This window comes from Mirounga leonina, unplaced genomic scaffold, assembly GCF_011800145.1.
Source record: "Mirounga leonina isolate KUSES-001 unplaced genomic scaffold, KU_Mleo_1.0 Mir_168, whole genome shotgun sequence".
Taxonomy (NCBI): Eukaryota; Metazoa; Chordata; class Mammalia; order Carnivora; family Phocidae; genus Mirounga; species Mirounga leonina.
In genome coordinates this window covers 67,881,473-67,902,518 of record NW_023270426.1, presented here as the reverse complement: position 1 = coordinate 67,902,518, position 21,046 = coordinate 67,881,473, and the positions used below count along the sequence as shown (strand labels likewise).

At 34.4% G+C, this 21,046-nt stretch overlaps 1 pseudogene; it reads left to right on the top strand.

Annotated features, from left to right (window-relative positions):
- The first annotated feature begins 3,136 nt into the window (after positions 1-3,136).
- Positions 3,137-16,097, top strand: LOC118017153 (annotated as a pseudogene).
- Positions 16,098-21,046: the final 4,949 nt, after the last annotated feature.

The window sequence follows — 21,046 nt, the reverse complement described above, 5'->3', positions numbered from 1 at the left end:
ATCTCCTGTTGAGTTTGTAGGTGTTCAGAATGGTTTGATCCCTATCCAGCTGAATTCCTGAGAGGAGACGAAATCCAGGTCTCCTACTCCTCCGCCATCTTGCTCTGCAACTGACTAAACAAACTATATATACCGTTACCTAAAGAAACTGTATGTGGAACTTACATATATCCCACTTGCGTAGCAGTTATTTATTGTTAGAACCATACTCATGTTTTCCATATCCTCCTACCCTCCATGTGTAAATAATTAAAATCAAGAAGGATGAGGAAATGGATCTATTCAGGATTGAACACACACAGTAACAAAGGAACTTAATTGTATTATAAGTGAATGACAAAACATAGTGAAGAGGGTTGGGAAGAACTAACCTATATAATTTTGGAAAACAGCACTTTGTATATTTTAAGGTTTAAGATTAAACAAAATATACACAGATATTTTACTCTAGTTAATACATTTGTTTCTTATGGGGGAATTTATTTGTGATTCTGAAACACCTTCATGTGTGTACATGTTGGTTTATGTGTATTACTAAAGTAAGCAAATATATTGTGCATAATGATAACCAGGTTCTACAGTATCAGAGGAGAATTACAAAAAAGGAAAGGAAGAAGGATAAAATGACCACTGTGGTGATTGATAGATTGGAATTAGAGCTATTAGTCTACACACACACACACAAATGGATAGATAATACATCGATGTATGTATGTTAGTATACAGGACTTAGCATCTAGCACTAGTGAGCACACATACTGTCTAAACCTTGGTTTCTAAGTATTATTTGCCAGTTAAAAAAAATATCAGGGCTCCTTGGAAAAATCTTTCATTTCAGGGTGAGGTTAGGGAAAGTACAAGATGAGCCTAGAACAGCTGATGATGCTAATTAATGAAGTGCTCAAAAATATATAGTTATTGAAAAAAAGAGATAAGCACCAACATAAAGCAACGGCCAAACCTGAGACAATGTGGGCAAAAAATAAATAACAATGTTAATTTATGGATAGTTTATGATAAATTATGGATATGCAAATTATGAATAAGCTGTGGGCTAATCTAAATATTCACAACCTTTCTTTTAAAAATGAGTAATTAAACATTAAATAAACGGAGGAGAAGTAGCATGTGGTAGGGACAGGGGAAAATGAAAGTTACCATTAGGCAAACGTCAAAAGAGAAATCAATATTGCAGCCAAGATTTATCAATGATGCTAAAATTAGTGTGTGAAAGTATGATAAGAAACAGATTTTTAAATCTTATTATTTTCAGGGACATTGAAAAATTTGTTGAGGGAAGAATCAACAAGGCTTACATTTAAGTAGATGATGTTAACATGATTATGGGGAAAATTTTTTGATCAATGATATGATACTAGTGTCATTAGGGATATATATTTGGAATTCTTGAAGTAGAAAAATGAAAACTCTCTGCTATAGAAATATTACCTAAAGATATATACCTTTTATGTGCATGGGGCTGGACAAAAAAGATCAGTCACACTCAGATGTCAGAGAGTGAAAAAAAGTATTAACTATTGGATGTCTGACTGTAGGTTTTCTTAAATTAACACGGTCTTGGTATATTTGTGAAGTGATAAATATAAGAAAATTGTGAAATCAATTTTTTTAACCTCTGCTTTACTATCCTTTGTTGGATAGTTTTTGGGTATTTGGTTTTAGTTTTCCGTGCAATATATTTTTGTATGACACTAGTTTTCTCTTACTTTAATTTTTTAAACATTTTAATGAAAAAAATCAATGCATACAGGCAGTTGTGCTCCCTTTCATCAAAACTATCTGAAAGATAAATGCATTGGAATAAAATTAAGCATATCTGAGAGTTAAAGCACATAGTAAACCTTTCTTTAAAATATAGACAAATAACTTTATATTCAAGAAAGAAAAAAAGTTGAAAATGGAGGTAATATTAATGAATTTATCTCATTATCCCCAGGCAAGTAAAATGAAAATGATTATAGGGAATTTGTTAAAATGGATATGTTTTATTTGTCTTTATAAAAAATAATAATCAATGAGTTAAGCCCAAAATAAACTCTGTTTTAATCTAGGACTGGCGAAGTATAGTATAAGAGCAGTATGTCAGAAGACTTGAAGGAGTAAGCCATTTATAAAAGACCCTGGATATTAAAATATTTATCCCAATTTCCAGAAGGGAAGTCCAATGCCTGGAAATCCTACTGAGTATATAAAGAGAAAAAAAACTATTGTGGAATGAAAATAAACTACAAATCCTACTAGAAGGTAGTAAAAACGAGAAGAAATGTAAACATGTGAATATAATCTTAAAACTTTAAGTCTAAAATAAAATGCCAAATGGATACATTAATCAAGTTACGAAATAAGGCTGAATATGGCATTTTTCCTTAATATAGGATATTCATATTTCATATGAACTATTACATTCAGTATCTGCATTCAGTATCTTTTGTCACCCTTCTACAATAAAAATAAGCGAAACCACAGATTTGATGTTATTACTTCCCTAGTGAGAAACTTGTAAAGCTTCATCTTATCCTGAACAGGCATGGAAAAAAGGTTTCAGTTGTTGGATTCTATCCAATGTTTGTTTAGAGACCATCCTGGCTCCTTGTGAAAGTATGCTCTGATCAGTGATAAAATAGTTAAGGCTCTTTGGTTTATTCGAGAAGGTAGTGATAGTATGAGTACAAACGTATATGCCATCTTATTCCTTCTGGCATGGACTTTAGTGCCTAACCAAGGGACCCATATAGCCTACCATGTTTCAGTGTGGTCCTGTGCAGCTTCCCAGCTTCATGTCCAGGAATGCCCTGTTCTGAACACTCTTACTTGTAGCACTCCTCGCCGGTCCTGCTTCAAACCTCGGCTTGTGATCTGCACTCAGTCTAACACAGCCTTGTCACTAATATCCTACCCCCTCCTTCCTTCACTTAAACCTTGCCCTTCCCAGCAAACATTTTCGCTCAGTCTCACTTATCTTTTGATCACAACTTAGAACTCATATGACTTGCTATTTATTTAACAGAGTTCCTACTGTATGCTAAATACTATGCTGGACTCTAGTGGTAAAACTGTTAAAACAGAGGGTTTTTTTTTCTGTCCTCATGAATCTTCCAATCTAGAAATAGCTTATATGAGTAATTATATATTTATACTTGAGATAGGTCTTATTGATGAGAAACGGTCATATAAACATCATCCTGAAACCTTCCAGGTATGCTGAGAGTCTGTCTTCAATGCTGACATGTTTCTCTGTTTTCTCACTAGAATATAATCTTTTCGGGGGCAGGTGTAATGTACTGAGTTGGATGCTTCATCCCTTGTAGGTGTTTAATGAATGCCTGTTTAACTTAAATGTATGCAATGATTATCCATAAAACATCAGTAAATGATTTCCTTAAAATCTTGTTAATATATATATACCTCAGAAAAAAAATCTTTGTAGATGATACCTTCATTTTCATGTAAGTGAAGTTTTACTTTTCACTGAGACCTGGGTAGAAAAAAATTGCCACTTCTATCCTGTGCTATTTTCCCTCTAAAATGGAATTTTCTATCAAAGATTGGCTTACACAATTCTCAGGATATGAACACCTGGAGCATTTTAGAAGCAAAAAAGCATGTCAGGACAGAGCAATATCTAGAATGGCTTTTAAAAAAAATTTTATTTAAATGTGATTTGGTTTATTGCCTGAGGCAGTAGAGACAGATAACTGAAAGAACGTGGATGAACTCTGAGCATTTATTGAGTTTTCCTCACTAATTCATTAGTTAGAAGATATCACAAAATGGGCTCCACTATAATTATGAAATCTGTTCGGGGTTGCCACTGGCTATCATCTGTTTGCTTACACAGAAAATAAAGATCATTATATACATTTCTCAAAAAAAAAATCAGCCCTAACTTCTACTATGCCCAAGTTTACAAAGGCATGCAGGCTGCTCAACAAGAGAATGGAATGAAATCAATTTAAGTTATTAACATGGTTCAGAATATGATCAAATATTTGCCTGATATTTAATTGATTCTTGCTTCCATCTCCATATTTGAAAGAGGTCCTAGACAAGAGGTAAATGTTGTCCCTTAGATTATAGTATTAGGCAGAAACTACACATACAGTCATTGGCACATTTTCCACAATTATAGGACTGATTTTCTGTGGTGTTTCTATTTCAATGTAAAGCTGAATTCTTAGGACATACCAAAATTTGGTGCTGCAAGCAATACAGACCCTAATATTGCTGTAAAATGTAAGCTATCCAATTTAGCTATAATTTCAGAAATTTTAAGTGTATTGGGTATTAGGTGAAAATATTGTATGACAAGTATATTCTGGTTATAGGTGGCAGGTCATGCATTTAGTTACTGTATGGAAATTCATTGCAATAATTTGATTAAAAAAGGCAAACAAACAGGATATGTCTGAACAATATACTGGGAGAAAATCTGTTAGTATGAAACGAATTTTTATAGAGTTGGCTAAGACATGTTTTAACTCTGACATATGTTGGAATCTTCTAAAATGATTAATATAACTTTCATAATAGTTTGAGACATTTCTTGAGTTTCTAATGCATTAGCAAAAGCTAATTTTAGGTTAATTTTTAATAATGCTTCTGAAAAGATCTCTTAAAATAATATACATGCACATGTGGAAAATATTTATGTATCTTTTCTGGCCCTACCTCAAGTCTCCTTGTTGTAGATTTCACCTAAACTCAGTATATCTCATGCAGTAAACCTGAGCCTTACATTTTTGTTCTTGCATTTCATGAATTTCTTTTTTAATCTTCTGTGAGTAACAATATTTGATCAATTTTCTGACCCATGTTCTACTCACAGGCCCCATTAAAATTTAACTTCACTTTCAATGGTTCAATAAATAAAAAGTTAATTCATAAAAATTAAAAGGCTAATTAATCAAATATCATTTGAGTGTTTGATAGGTACTAGTCACTTATGTAATTTTAGAGGACCAGTTGGGGAACTCCTGGAGACATAAAGTGACTTCATTTTTGCGTACATATGCAGCTCACATCATAGTCTTTTTCTCATCACTCAACAAGGAGTGTGTATCAAAATTGCCTCTAGAGTTTTTTAAAAGCATAAATTCTTGAGGATCTAGCTCAGAGTTACATAATCACAGTCTCTGAGGATGAAATCTAATTATATTTTAGTTAAAGAGTACTGATTTTTTTGCAGATCCCTTCTCATACATATTATCTATCTATTTAGTTAAGTTTTAATTGTGGAATGTAACACAACATTTATATTTTGGAACTATAGTAGGTGGTGTTCCATTGCTGTGGAATTGTTTCATCTGTTAGAGTCCATTACTCAACCAGACTGCTAGTGTCTCGCAGGAGAGAAAATGGTTAATGCCACTGAAATATCTAATCAAAGTTTTAGCTCTATTTTTTCTTAATAATGCTTCTTAATTTTTAATGCACTCTTCTTAGTAATGAAGGATATTCACACTCCCACTCCCCTATCCAGTTTCTCTCCCACTTGACACTCTTCTATGTAGAGATTAAAGCTCTAGAGAGCAAGAGTGTCCTACTGAGGTAATTAGTGTGATTCTAGGCAAATAGTCGGGGGAAGAGAGCCATACCTATTGATCATCACTCTTAGAATATCTGCATTGTAGATATCCAGAGTATTTGGAGGTCTTGCACTGAGAAGACAAAACTATTGTTCTGTCACTGTGGTTTAAGTATGATTGATAAAAGGCTGTTTTTGATATCAGTTGAGTACAGAAGAAATATATCCAAGCTCCAAGGTGTTTTTAAGATTTTGAAGAGTTCTCTTTCCATGAATGATCAGGAAGGCAAGTCTGCCCCAGGGAGGTTTGCAGATCCTCAGTCCTCTGTGGCTGCTATTACAAAATCACTTTCACTAATAAACAAAAACATAAATATTAAGTTCATATATTTAATAGTATATCACAAGCCAGGGCTTGTGCTAAGTGCTCTATATGCACTCAAATTTTCTTCTGATGATACGAGGTAGGTACTGTTACAGGTTTTGTGTTATGAGTATCTACTTACATGTAACAGTGACATGAATTGAGAGTAATTGGTCATAAAATATAGAAACTCTGAACTCATTCAACAAGCATTTATTGAGCCCTTTCATAAGTAATATATGGAAATAATGACTATAAGGATGAGGAAACCTAAAATAACTTTATCTCAGCAATCAGCCACTGTAATAGCCACAAAACTATGCTCATGCAAGAAAAGCAGAATGTTGATATATTTTGGTAGATGTGGCTCATTTCCTTTGCTTCAGTCATTTGAGAAATCTCATTGAAAACAATGAGAGGAACTCAGAATTGACATGATAGCAGCATAAAATGAATCAATTTAAAAAATTACAGATTAAATGATAGGATATGCAAATATTTATTAAAAATCTGGGTGGGGTGATTGGAGAAACTGTGTAGACATTTAGGTAAAACAGTATTGGCCATGACTTATTAATTACTGAAGCTTGATGCTTGGTATATTTATATATTTTTTATAATAATACATTAAAAATTAGAAAAAAGATCAATATGCAATTTAAAACTCTGATGAGTTCACAAGCAACCAAATAGCTGTTTCATTTTAATATTATAGTTCAGTTCAGCGAGTGCATGAATTTCTCTTCCTCAACCAAAATGCAATTAACATCCATGAAATTATACAATTTTCTATTTGCCTTTGCCCACCTATAATAATTGTGGCTAACGGCCATCTAAATTATTCATTTTATATGGTGAACAAGTGACTATTCTTAAAACAGATCCTGTGCTCTTTTAAATTGCTTTTCTTCATTCTCCAGTTGGCCCAGACCATTACTGAGTTAAATGTTTCTTAATGAAGAATACTGCCTCACTGAACTTTGCGTTGTCTGCAAATCACAGGAATAATTTGAAATTCCTAAAGTCCAGAACTGCATCTCAAAATGAGACGGCAAATGCTAAAATTCTGTATCTCTACACTATGGCCTTTATCTGAATGCTTTTTTTTTTGTTTGTTTTTCTTTAGAAACAATAGACTCTCAGAGGATGTATTTTAAATCTATAAACCTGGATACAAATAGTCTGTGTGCTGATTATTCGAGGAAGTTGATTTTATCAATGAAGACATAAACAGAACTTATAAAATGAATAGGAACATGCTGTATGAGGGGAGCGGGGCAAAAGAGGGGTGTTGCATAGTGTTTCTGCTTCTTTCCCCTCTCTCCCTACTAGCGCTTCCTGCAGAGAAGAGAAGCTGCTGATCAAATTGCATCAGTCCAAGACATTGATAGGGTTACACTTTTTAAAAGGTGAGATCAAACTGTACTCCAGCCATTGTGCTTTTTCCATTCCTCTTTATTTTCCACTTCCTTTGTGTACCATCCACTTCCATGTGATGTAGTTATACTGAAGTTGACTATACATATCTGATGATGTCACTTGCCCTTTTACTTTGATTTTGGTTAGGAGGCAGATAGAGAAAATAAAGCCAACATTTAAGAAACAGGAAGTGTTTTCATTACACTGTGAACTATATCACAGCCTTTACCAGACCCTATGTCATAGTGCGGGTTTAGCCTATATGCTAATAACCTGGAATTTTCATTTGGATACCATTTCTTTCATATGTTCCTCTCTTCATGGTGTGTGTGTGTGTGTGTGTGCGTGCACGCACATGCATGCATGTTCAAATAAGGGCCATCAGAGGTGATCTGTGAAATATTCCTGGTAGGTAGCCTGGGTCAAAATGACATAAAGCTACCACCAGAAAACCATAATTCTACACACTACCTGTACACTTAGCAGCAGCATTATTTTAACGCTATATATTTTTGTTTGTTTAATGGTTAAAGACTTGGTTTATTTTTTGAAATTATTTTGGTGAGCAAACAATCTTAAGTTTGTGGGCCTGACTCAGTGGCTTTGTAAACAAGTGGTGCAAACATAGCAAATTGGAACATGAAAGTTACAAAATCTAGAAACATTTACTTTTATTTTCCCTGTGTTTGCTTGAGCTTCTGGTTGACACAGCACATCTCTAAGATACGGAAATCCCTTATCCTTCTCTGCTTCTTTCAGGGGCCAGGAATTGATTTTGCAATCAGAAGGAACATCATGCCCAGCTGTGTCCTTTTTCTTTTCTGCCATTCCCTGGACTTTACCTTCTAGTTAGTCAGAAAGCAATCACAAAACCCCAACAGTGTCAAAATTGTAGTATTCTAAATGTCTCAGCTAGGCATCTCCAAACTTTCCAAAACCTCCTGACTTTTCTTGTGATCAAGGACCCATGTAAGCCTAATCAAGTGCCTTCATACAGAGACAATCATTTAGCTAAATTATTATTTGTTGTAATAAAAAAGGAATCATTTTAATGCAAAACTTTTCACTATAGTGATAAAATAAATATTCATTCAATATTTAAATATGAAAGAGCAAAATTAAACATGTAGACACATTTTATTATAACTGATGAATGTAATAAATTAGCATTCGGTGAGTATGCGATTTTTAAATTAGAGTTTTTTCCCTCCACTTTGGTTACACAGGGAACAAATTTAAACTTTCTTTCAAGTAATAAATATGAGGGGCGCCTGGGTGGCTCAGTCGTTAAGCGTCTGCCTTCTGCTCAGGTCATGATCCCAGGGTCCTGGGATCGAGCCCCGCATCGGGCTCCCTGCTCGGCGGGAAGCCTGCTTCTCCCTCTCCCACTCCCCCTGCTTGTGTTCCCTCTCTCGCTCTCTCTGTCAAATGAATAAATAAAATCTTAAAAAAAAATAAAAAAAAAATCAAGTAATAAATATGAAAGCATAATCAAATGTAAAGTTTGGCTTCTATACTTATATCTCTTTTATCCACATTTATTCCCACTTATTGTTAACCAGAGCAATTGCCCAGGAAAACAAACCTGAAATAAACAGTCTATTAACTTGTATGGATAATAGTACTAAAATCCTATGGTGGCAAAATATATTGGGCTGTTTAAGGTATCTCACAGATTTATATGGGGTGGGATATATTTTAGGAAGGGGGATATAGGAAGTTCCATAAACCAGATTTCATATCTCTCAGATATAATGAGGCCATGGATAAGTAAAATGTTCTGGTGGAAAGTATAAAAAAGGGCAAAGGGAGCCACAGTGGTAATGCCATTGCCTCAAAATATGAAATCAAGTAAGGCTTCATCTCTAAACCTACTACAGTTGCCAAGTAGGAGTTCATGCTGTTTACATATCTTCTGATTTAAAAAATTAAAAAGCCAGACGTCTGAGCTTGATAATTGTAATATATCCAACTTCGCAAATGTTGGCAATTTTTTTTTTTTTTTTTTGTAAAACCTTTATATTATAGGCCAACCGTGCACAGGCAAAATTAAACTTGTCTTTCTGAGGAATTCCATCTGGAAATGACATGTAGACACTAGAGGGTTTTTGTAAATTATTTATCAATTTACCACTTAAAATCCTTTAAAGTTTTTCTATAGTCCATCAATTAAATACTGATTTCTCAGCAGGCCATTTCTTCTCTTCCACAATACAGACTCAACCTCACTTAAATTCTTATATCCTTCTTTTCCCATACTGGTTATTACCTTTCTTCATACTATTTCCATACATTCCACTCTTCCATTTTTGTTTCACTGCTCATCTTGAGCGCTCTATTGCTCAGAAAGTTTTCTCCCCTCTCTGGCCCCATAATTGAATTTGTACTTTACTTTTCCTGGAGCACCAGGGGATATTTATCTTCTCAAATGGTGCTTAGGCAGTTCCTTCAATGGTTATACAGTTGCCTGGGTATGTCATAGACAAAATATCTAAACCTAGGGGTGCCTTCTAGCCTCAGAACATGCCTAGCTTTGTCTTGGAATATCAGGGAGTTTTCAGTGTTGTAGATATAATAGACAGTAAGAGAATTAACATGTACTGAGTAGGTATACAAGGCTGAGCACTTGGTTTTATTACTGGGAAATATTCAAGTTGTTTTTGATTCTGCCAATGCTCCATCAGTTTGATTAAAATAACTGGTGTATTTGAGCTTCAAGAACTGATGTATTTGCCAGGAACTTTCAGTCAGAGTAAGGATACTTGATGTATGCACCCCATATCTATTCATTTACATACTACAATGCCCTTGGGTTAGCTGGGAAACCTGTTACAATGCTGTTAACAAAATGAAAGCTGTTGGCTGTAATTGAAAAAAAAAATAAAATGGGTTCTTCTTGGTTATTTTTTTTTTTAAAGATTTATTTATTTATTCATGAGAGACAGAGAGAGAGAGAGGCAGAGGGAGAAGCAGGCTCCCAAGGAGCAGGGAGCCCGATGCTGGACTCAATCCCAGGACCCTGGGATCATGACCTGAGCTGAAGGTAGACGCTCAACCATCGGACCCACCCAGGCGCCCGGTTATTTTTCTAATAGTACTGAAAATATTTTATGCCTATTGTTTATGAAAGGGGTATTATCTCAGAGAATTATCAATTATTCCATGCTGTAACTGGTACTAGGTCCAACTGTTTGCATCAGATCAAACCATTTGCTTCTGGCCTAGCATACTTCCATTTACTCCATTCACAGATTCCAGATTCATTTTTGTAAAATACATATTAATCATACTACTTCTCTGCTCAAAGACCCCTCTCATGGCTTGTTATGAATTTCAGAGTGAATTCCAATTTGTTACTGAGGCATTAAAGAATACCTATAATCAGAATCTAATCTCTCAATCATTTTCTTCTGAAATCCTACTGTATTGGACAAATTTATTGCCTTATCAAAAATATTTTGAAGCTGTATCAATCATGGTTTAATCCAAGAGAAAGAAAACTCTGTAGGTATATTAACAAGAAAGAAATTCAATACAGGGAATTAAGTGACTACAAAACTGATGGAAATGCTGAAGACCAGAATCAGATTCTCACTCGGGCTACAAGAACAATTCCCACAGCAATGACGAACTGATTCTCTAGGGTAGCCACTTCCTCTGAAGCCAACACAGGAGCTAATGTCAGAATCAAAAAGCCTCTACCAGAGCTGACTCCTCGCTATCAGAATACTGAATAATAGGCTTGGAACAGAGCTGCAGAAAAACGACCACCAAAATTGGACTGAAATTGGTCTCTGCTTCATTTCCTCCTTTCAGTTATCCTTTTAATCAATGCTTTTGGGGGAAAATCAACTTCCTCCTTTGGGAAGAGAACACAACGTCTCTGGTGGTTGTCCTAGACACCCTTATGTTTTATTAGTGAGTTTCTTTTTCTGACATATCAGCATTTGATTTGAGTGAGGTCCTCAAATTTTTATCATACCATCTCATTTAGAAGAAGAAAAAGTGTTCTTTGGTAGAGTAAATAATTTAGAAGCCAGAGAAAGATAATTTAAGAGAGTGGGAGACAGAGAAACAATTCAAATATCTGGAAATCTGAATTTATTTTAATAGATTCTATTTCTGTTTCATAATTATTGAGCACTATAAGAAAGATTATTATGTAACCTTGTCACTTTATACATGTTTTCTATTAATCTTTCAACTACTTTCCATCTGCAATCTTTGTTGGTATCCTTATCCTAATTTAATAGAAGAAGAAAATTATTCTCGGGAATAGATTTTCCCACGTTTAAAAGGAAAAGGTTAACATTTAAAGGTAATTATGATTGCTACCAACCTTCTTTTTTATGTAAAATAACACTCACTTTATTATGTTTAAAATTTATGCCAGTAGTGACGAACCATGAGAGACGATGGACTCTGAAAAACAAACTGAAGGTTCTAGAGGGGAGGCGGTGGGAGGATGGGTTAGCCTGGTGATGGGTATTAAAGAGGGCATGTTCTGCATGGAGCACTGGGTGTTATGCACAGACAATGAATCATGGAACACTACATCAAAAACTAATGATGTAACGTATGGTGATTAACATAACAATAAAAAAATTAAAAAAGAAAAATTTATGCCAGTAGAGAACATTAAAAACTTATTGTTTTGTTATTGGCTTTGCATTGTTTAAAACTGTGGAAAGAAAGTAAATGGAAATAAACATGTTTCAGTTAAACTCAATAAAAAGGTAAATTATTGTTAAAGAATAATTTACATTACTTAAATGGTGTGGAGAGGATTATTTGGCAACAATTCAAGTTACTCACAGGAGAAAAGCAATAGTATTTCACAATGTGGACAATTATTGGTACAATGTGTACTTTTTCTCTTTAATAATTGCATGTTCCCTTTTGTCACAACTGCACAAGACAGAATAATTAAAGTATATTAGCTACATTGTGGAAGGGACATTTGGTTTTAATTAACATTGGAGCATAAGAAAGACAATTTGCTTTATATTGCCATTCATTCTTTGATGCACACATACACACATATACACAGAGTCTGTGCACAGAAAGGCAAATGTGTGAAATGCTACAAAGCTTCCCAATCTGGAGTTACACTGAGCCTAACTAAAATGTACATTGGTATTTTAGACAGTTGTGTGGCATCCTAATGTAAAATGACTTAAAACCAGAAGTCAGTTTTTTGATTATTCCAAAAGTGGACTGGGCAATCAACAAAGCCACCTTCCATTCATATGTCAGGAACAGAAAGCCAGAACTCACTGGAGAGTGAAATTACAATGCATATTCATTTTAAGTTACAACTTAAAGAAGTAAGACTTCTGACTTGTTTAATACAATTTGGTGAAAAAGAAGTTTATGTTACAGTTGGATAGAGTGTCAATGAAACCTATAGGCTCAGAATGCATATAGATTCCCTGCATGATAAACTAATGTAACCATATTCCTCTATCAGGGGGCTATTGACCATGTATCAGTTAGCTTTTGCTGCATAACAAGCCACTTCAAGTGTTAAAGGTTTAAAATAATGACCATTTATTTAACTAATGATTCTGTGATTTGACAGTTGGGTTAGCCTTATTTGGGCAACTCTTGTTTCACTGGCTCAGTTATATGTCTGAGCTCAACAGTAAAGTCAGCTTGGAAGTGGCAATGTGGAATGACTGCAGCTGGAAGAATGTCTCTTCTCTCCATGGTCTTTCATGTTTCAGCAGGCCAGCTGAAATTTGTTTGCATGACAACTGGGCAGGGTTCCAAGAGAGAATAGAAGTGACTCTGGATTCTTGAGCCCATGAGCTTAGACTTGGCATGCTATCACTTATACTACACTGTATTGGCCAACCAAGTATACAGCCAGCCCATATTCAAGAAATGGAAAAAGAAATTCCACTCTTTAATAGAAAGAGATTCCAAGCTACATTGAAAGGATGTAAACATAAGGAGGGCTGAAAGATTGTGGCCAGTTATTCAATCTACTGCACCACATTGGGAAATATATTCTATTGGTGACATAGTTCTCATGATAATGAAGTGCATGATAATGAAGCCTACAAACAAAAGTAGGCTTCAGAGGAAGGATGTATATATATTGCTCTTTCAGTCTTCTCATACTTTTTCCAATGCCACCTCTGGTTCAACATAAATAATCTTCTATGACTCCTAAGTGAGTTTCATTCCAAGCACCTTAGACTGTTATTCAGCAGTTCTACACTTACTTCAATTTAACTTATTTTAACATCCAAATCTTCAACATACACATTTCTAAGTATGTCCTTCCTGATCCCGAAAGTCCTGTAACTTTCCTAAGTACCAGTGTGTGTACGTTATTCTTAAGCTTGCTTTGTTTGTTAAAAATGGGAATTAAAAATAAATACTCCATGGTATTATACATATACATTAATTAAGTAATATGCATAAATGCACTCAGAATGATTTCTAGTAAATAGACATTCAATAAAGGTTAACTTTTTTTTAAAAAAATCTTGAGACCAAATTGTAGTGGTAGAGTTTATTAGCAGGATACTTACTGAGGACAAAGCCAGGTGACTATGAAAAGTCTATGACATACACTCTAAATATCCATTGTGCCACAAGTACCATGAAAGTCACAACATGGTATAGTTGGCCAGAGCCACACATATGGATAATAATGGGCATTTATAATTTAAAACATCCATCACAATATTTACAAACTCAAGTAAAATGGAAACTACTATCACTTCCAAATTATAGCCCATTTTCTAGCATTTTAAAAACAAAATCAAAGTCTACAAAGCTTAACATGCCTAAAGGCATCCAAGTAGATATTCCAAGTTGGTCTAATAGGTCTTCTGATTCCAAAACTCATGCTTTTTTCCCCACTACATTACTCTTTCATTCATTCATTCACACACACACACACAAACACACACACACACACACTGTGAGTAAAACTTTTTTTGGAACAGACTTATACACAGAAAGCTTTTGATTTAAATTAACCTCTTCTGACTACTGATCTCTACCTCATATTACTGATTTATTTTCACCTATCAGCATATGACAAAATAAATAATTGGAATGGTTTTAAAATAAACATATTTCAAGGAGGTCTTGGGCATTTATAATTTAAAACATCCATCGCAATATTTACAAACTCAAGTAAAATGGAAACTACTATCACCTCCAAATTATAGCCCATTTGCAAAGCAAAGGATCTGTGGGATTTAATACATACTTCTACATCCTCAAGTTATTATTTTAAAATACATTTTAATAGTAAGCCCTGTTAAGCACTTGAGTAGAAGTCTTATCTGAAAGACCATGCTTGTTTTTTTTTTTAATATTTTTTGCTTCCATTTTGTTTAATTAATATTAGAATTTGCAGGAAAGATAATGCATGTAAGAACACGTTTTGTTGAAACCTCCAGCTCTTTTAGCCAGACCAGTGTTCCACTATCCAGCCTAACCCATGCACAGAGAAAAGATGTTCTATCTCTTCAACAGTGAATTCTCACATCACCATGTCCCCTTCTGCTTTCCCTTCTCTCCAGCACCTTTCTGGTTCCAACCAGGGCCAAAGGGTTATAGCCACCTATAACCAGTTTTCAGCCAGCTTCCTGGGCTCCATATTGCCATCACAGTCTGATTACCACAGCAGTAAATCCCCTCCACTGTGGACTCCAACTATCGTCAACCCTAAGGTGGTCAACTATAAATGCTAAGCCATCTCAAACTGCAAATTCTAGGCCCACATCAGGAACTCCCAACCACGAGACACAAGGATCAAAAGAGAAGCTTTGAGTCAAGATTTGGAGGGAAAGCTGAAATGTAAGGACAATGGAAATCAATGGCTAACATATGAGGAGAAGGTGGGCTGCAGATTGCTAGGATCACAGAGTGTAGCTGCTGTGTTTCAAGCTCAAAATTGCAGAGAGGCACAAGATTTGCCACAGCACAGTTCTGAACATGCACAACTGTAAGTTCAAATTTCAGAGGGAAATGTGAATGATCAGGATGCAATTCAGAAGAAATCTTACCCACCATATTTCATTCAAGTGCCAGAGAACATGTTGACTGAACTGGAAGATTCTGCAGCATGAGTGGACCACCAGCTCCTGATATGTCTTGCTTTATAAGTGGAGAACCAGTTTAATCAGGCGACTTTCACAAAATGATGGTGTCTGACAAGAGTTTTCGTTCATTCATCTCTGAAGTGGGAGCAGCTTCAGATGCAGGGTTTTTGCATGTGTTCCCATGAGCAGAACAGGAGAAGCCAGCTGTACTGTGCTGCTGAGCATCCTTCCAAAAGAACATAGAAGAGCACCAATGCTTGTCCTCAGACAACAAAGCAAACAAGTTTTTGAGGGAGGCTCGGTGAAGCTAGAATACCAGATCTCAGTAGGACCTCCACCAAAGCTTTTCTGGTAAAAGAAATAATGAAATGGTGCAATTCAACAGTGACTGAATAAGCTTATAGTATGACAACTACAACTAGTTCCTTTAATGAGTAAAGATGTCAACAAGAAAGACTCTGGTGTTTGTAGTTAATAAAGCCGAGTTAATGAATCACCGTGTGTAACAGATTTAGATGTTACAGCCTGTCCAAACCAAACTCTTCCAACTCCTAAACTGTTATGTGTTCAACCAACTTTCAGCAGATATTTAGCATTCAACGGGAAAAGTTTAGATGTGAAACAAACCTTTAACCCAGAAGGAGAGTTTCAGCATCTGGCAGCTCAGTCTGGAGTCCGTGAAAATGAAAAACTTGAATAACTTTATCAATATTGGAAAATGCAACAGCTATACTATTAATGATACTTTTGATTAAACTTTTGGAATAAATCCGTATCTGCATTAACAGAATATGGCTTTATTAGATAATATAACTGATACATATGTATTTTATATGTATATGTTATACACATACATATAATAATATATGTGTATAATATATGCATTTATTATTTATCCCCTAGCTCTTAAATATTCTAGCTGCTTATCTGGTTTGTGTAGACTACAGAAAGTCTGGGTTTATAATTAAGAAGACTATTTAAAATGTGGAATTTTGGGGTGCCTGGGTGGCTCAGTTGATTAAGCGACTGCCTTCGGCTCAGGTCATGATCCTGGAGTCCCAGGATTGGGTCCCACATTAGGCTCTCCGCTCAGCGGGGAGTCTGCTTCTCCCTCTGGCCCTCCCCCCTCTCATGTGCTCTCTCTCAATCTCTCTCTCATTCTCGCTCTCTCAAATAAATAAATAAATAAAATCTTTTAAAAAAATAAAATAACGTGGAGTTTTAACGTTTAAGTCATACACATTTGACAATTGTAGGTATGAATTAATACCAACTTTTTAAACACATTTAATGCTTGTAATAAGGTTTATTGGTACTGTTTTCTAAATACTGTTTAAGCAGTTTTCTCTTATACTTTCCAACATGGTATAGATTATCAGAGTGTTCCATTGTTTTATGTCAAAAGAGAATAAAATTTCAAATATTTAAAACAGCAGAAAACCTACACATTTCTTCTCACACCAAAATAGCTATTATCTAAGTGATTTTTTTTTTTTAGGGAAAAGCAAGCAGAAGATAACTGTGATTCATTTTTTTCCTCTCAGTCTTTTGTCTCCTTTCAACTTTATTCCTAATTTTCCTTGTGCTGTTCTCAAAAATATCTACTTTATTTTCCATCAGATTTCTTTTTTAACAAAATATTTTTTAGAGAGCTGTATTAATTGTGGTAATTTCAAGTTAAGAAAATTAAGAGTGAACCCCAGAAGTAGACTAAGCGTAATTATAGTGTCAACAAAACATCATCTGAGTCTCAGATTTGCTGACTTTTAGAGTATTCATATCAAGACGCTAGCTTTTTTCTTTTTGCAAAAGATGATATATACTTGATTTGTTGAAATCAATACATATGCTTTTATTTAATTTCTAATTACTGATTCAAAATGATGCATAACAAACATAGCTACTTAGATTTTAGCTGCCAGAAGAGAAGATGAATAACATTTTAATATTTAATGGGTCAAGCATTATAATGATTTACCTTTATTATCTTATCTGACTCTTTCAAAAAACCTTGCAAGATAAATTTCATCCCCACTTTACGGAAAAAAAAAAAACTGAGACTTAGAAAAGTCAAGTTACTTGTTCCATAGGACAGATCTATATTTAGTCACAGTTAAAATTCAAATGGCATTAAGACAGCCAATGAAAGATTTATGCAAACTCATTGTTTTAAATCATAATTACGGGTAACTTATAAAGCTACCTATGGCTCCATGAAAGGCAAGATAATCTGTTCCATTTCTTTTGGTACAAAATAATTTTTAGGAACGCCTGGGTGGCTTTGTCAGTTAAGCGTCTGCATTCGGCTCAGGTCATGATCCCAGGGTCCTGGGATCAAGTGCTGCACTGGGCTCCTTGCTCAGGAGGGAACCTGCTTCTCTTCTGCCTGCCACTTCCCCTGCCTGTGCTCGCTCTTTCTCTGAACAATAAACTCCTTTTATTTTAAAGTGTCTCTCTATCATTTTTTCTTGTACATAAAATGGAAAACCCTGCTTTTCAAGCTCAAGAAGATGGAGATGAGGTTAAGTGAGCAAAGCCAGCGACAGAGAGAAGGAGCCTTATTAGATTTTCCAAAGCCTCTATAAAAATTGTTAAATATGCCCAAGGTAACTGATGTGTTCAAATAAAAATAAAATGGATGAGGGTTAGTATTAAAAGAAATCTTCACAAACATAACTGTTAATTTCTCATTTTCAACTAATAATTCAAGCTAACTAAAAACTGAATTTCAAAGTTAGCTTAATATTTGAGTTATGATAGAGTTATGATAGAGTATACTACATTATGACATTTATTATAAATAAATAAAATTTGGAAATCTTAACTTTGTGGTTTTTTTTTTTTTTTTTGGTTGAGTTTCTCCTCCATTTCATGACATAAACAGGGCTTAAAAATGAATAGCTCCTGGGGTACCTGGGTGGCTCAGTTGGTTGGGCATCTGTCTTCGACTCAGGTCATGATCCCAGGGTCCTGCATCGAATCCCGTATCGGGCTTCTTGCTCGGCAGGGAGCTTGCTTCTCCCTCTCCCTCTGCTACTCTCCCTGCTTGGACACCATCTCTCTCTCTTCAAATAAATAGATAAAATCTAAAAAAAAAAAAAATAATAGCTCCCATTAAGTCTTGTGCTGTTCTCAAAAATATCTAAGAAGATGGGAGTGTATAATGCAGATGCAATAAGATTTCTCCTCGATGCAAAATATTTGCACCATTTTTATTTTCATGTGCCCCATAGTGGTAAAAATTGTCACATTAAAGCTCTGAGTAAATCAATTTATTAAAAAGTTATTATTATTAAAGTGAAAACACATTTATCATTCTCAGAAATCTTAGTTTCTTATTTTAACCAAATGTTTTTGTTGTATATACAGTTCATCTGTGTTTATGGTTAGCTTCATTTTTTTTCAAGTCTTTCAAAGGATGTGGTAAAATAAAGCTTAACCAATGTAACTTTATTTTTTGCTCACTATAGCTATTACTTCCTTAAGTAGTTGGTCTCCAGGAGTATTATTTGAAAAAAAATCCATTACATTTAGTTAAAAATCATGTCATGTTTGACTTTTATGTTACCTAGGTTATACATTGGGGAAAATATTAAACATTTATGCTAATATTATTTTTGATGCCTTTTAAAACTTTTCTTTCCCTTTCTTTTATTTTCCTGTCTTCTTTTTGTCTTTGAGATGGATATTCAGATGTAAGAATAGTTTCAGAATGGTAATTGTAGGTCACTAATTTCTGTTTAACTTACTATGCAGATGGCAATACCTAAAAAAAAAAATCTTTCAGTAATGAAACTGACAAAGGCTCTGATCGTTGAAGTTGAACCCAGTCACAGGATGCTGTGAAGAATTCTGTCCTGTTGTTTTCTGTGTATTAATAGTTAAATGAATTAATGATGGGATTTGATTTCAGGGATGTCAATTTGGGATGTAGGGCATATAAAGGTAGACTATTAAAAGGTGAAAAAGAAGCTAGAGAGTTCATATGCCCATTTGATATTATTTAGTGTTATATGTTTTTCAGTATGAAAGTTGACTTATTCTATTAACCAAGTTCACAACCCTTGAATAATCTGCTAGCCTTCTGCTATAATCTTCTCCATGGGGTTGTCATTTTTAGGACTATGGTAATATTATATGCCTTTTCAGAAATATCTTCAAATTATAATTATGACAAACTAAGTCATGGGATATGGGAGACTATGCAATTCAATGGATCAGTGAGCACTGAACATATAATCTTTTTTGAAATTACCCTCTTGAAGTTTCCTTTAAAAAGTTTATAAAACCATGTCTACATACATCTGTTAGAAAAATGGATGGCTTCTGCCAACCACATTTTGTGAAGCCTTGACCCTTTTAAAAATTCTTACACTCTTTGATCCCATGTTACCTTAATTTATTTGACCTTTGCCCATTCCAGTGAGAACAAATTATTTTTTATTCCTGTAGAATATTATAGATATTCCTATTTGTACTTATATCACTATGCTTTCTGTTCTTTTGTCACTTGTTTCAGGGTGAACTTGTTAAGGGCAAAGGTATTATGTCATTATTCTTTTTTCATGTATTTATTTCCTTTATGAGTTGAACAGTACCTGAAGCAATGACATTCTTCAAGGAATTTTCCTGAAGTGTTTTTGATTCATAATAATAGTTCAATTAGTGTTTCAACTACTGTTCAAGCATGGTATGAATTAAAGAACCATTGACCACAATCTCTACAAGCATTAGATATGAGACAGCTGCTCTCTAAGGGTGCCCCTTCTAGCCTATCTCTCAAAACACTAACTCACACACTCTTGTTTTCCTTGGAATTTTTAGTCCCTTCAATTCTATGCCAGACAATTATTTGCATTTATGACGTTCATTTTCTTTTTTCGTGTTAATATTAATCCATTTATGGTGCGGGGCAGCAATGTGTCTGGATCAGTTTCCTGACCTCCCACCTTTTCTAACAACTAACAGTGGCCTGTGATGCATCGTCGCCAATAGGATATAAGCAGGAATTGTTAGAGGTTAAGAAATCATTTTAAAGCAGCTGGTTTGGGTTTGCAGTTCTTTTAGATAGAGACAGTTGAGTAGCAAAACAAAAGTTTGTACCATAAAGCTGCCATATCACCCCTGAACTGATCTAAATACTTCCAGTTGGATTAAAACATGTTTCTATTTCATAAAAATAAACCAGAAAAAATGTTGTTATAAACAGTGCATTTAATAGAATAAGAAATTGTAAAATCTATTTTAGTTTTCAAAAAAATCATAGTTCTAAGTGATTTCAGCTTGATTTAGTAAAGATAGTGTTAATCAGAGAGAAATGTTTCCAGTTATATTTTTATGATATTTGATAATAAGAAAAGATTATCTCCTATATTCTTGAGAACACTATTCATAATATTTAATAATAGCACTTGAAAGTAGCATAGGATGTGTATTAGAAAATACTTAAAATGAATATACAGGTATTTAATTTCTTGAAATAATCCAGCATTTATAACTAATATCAAAAGGATAAAAGTTATTGACCTTATTTATTTAACAAAAAAGAAACAATAAAGCACTAATTACCATCCTAAAATTAAATCGTGCAAAATATTACTTACCAATGGGGAAGCTATTCCAACGGCAGTAGGAGACTGAACTATTATA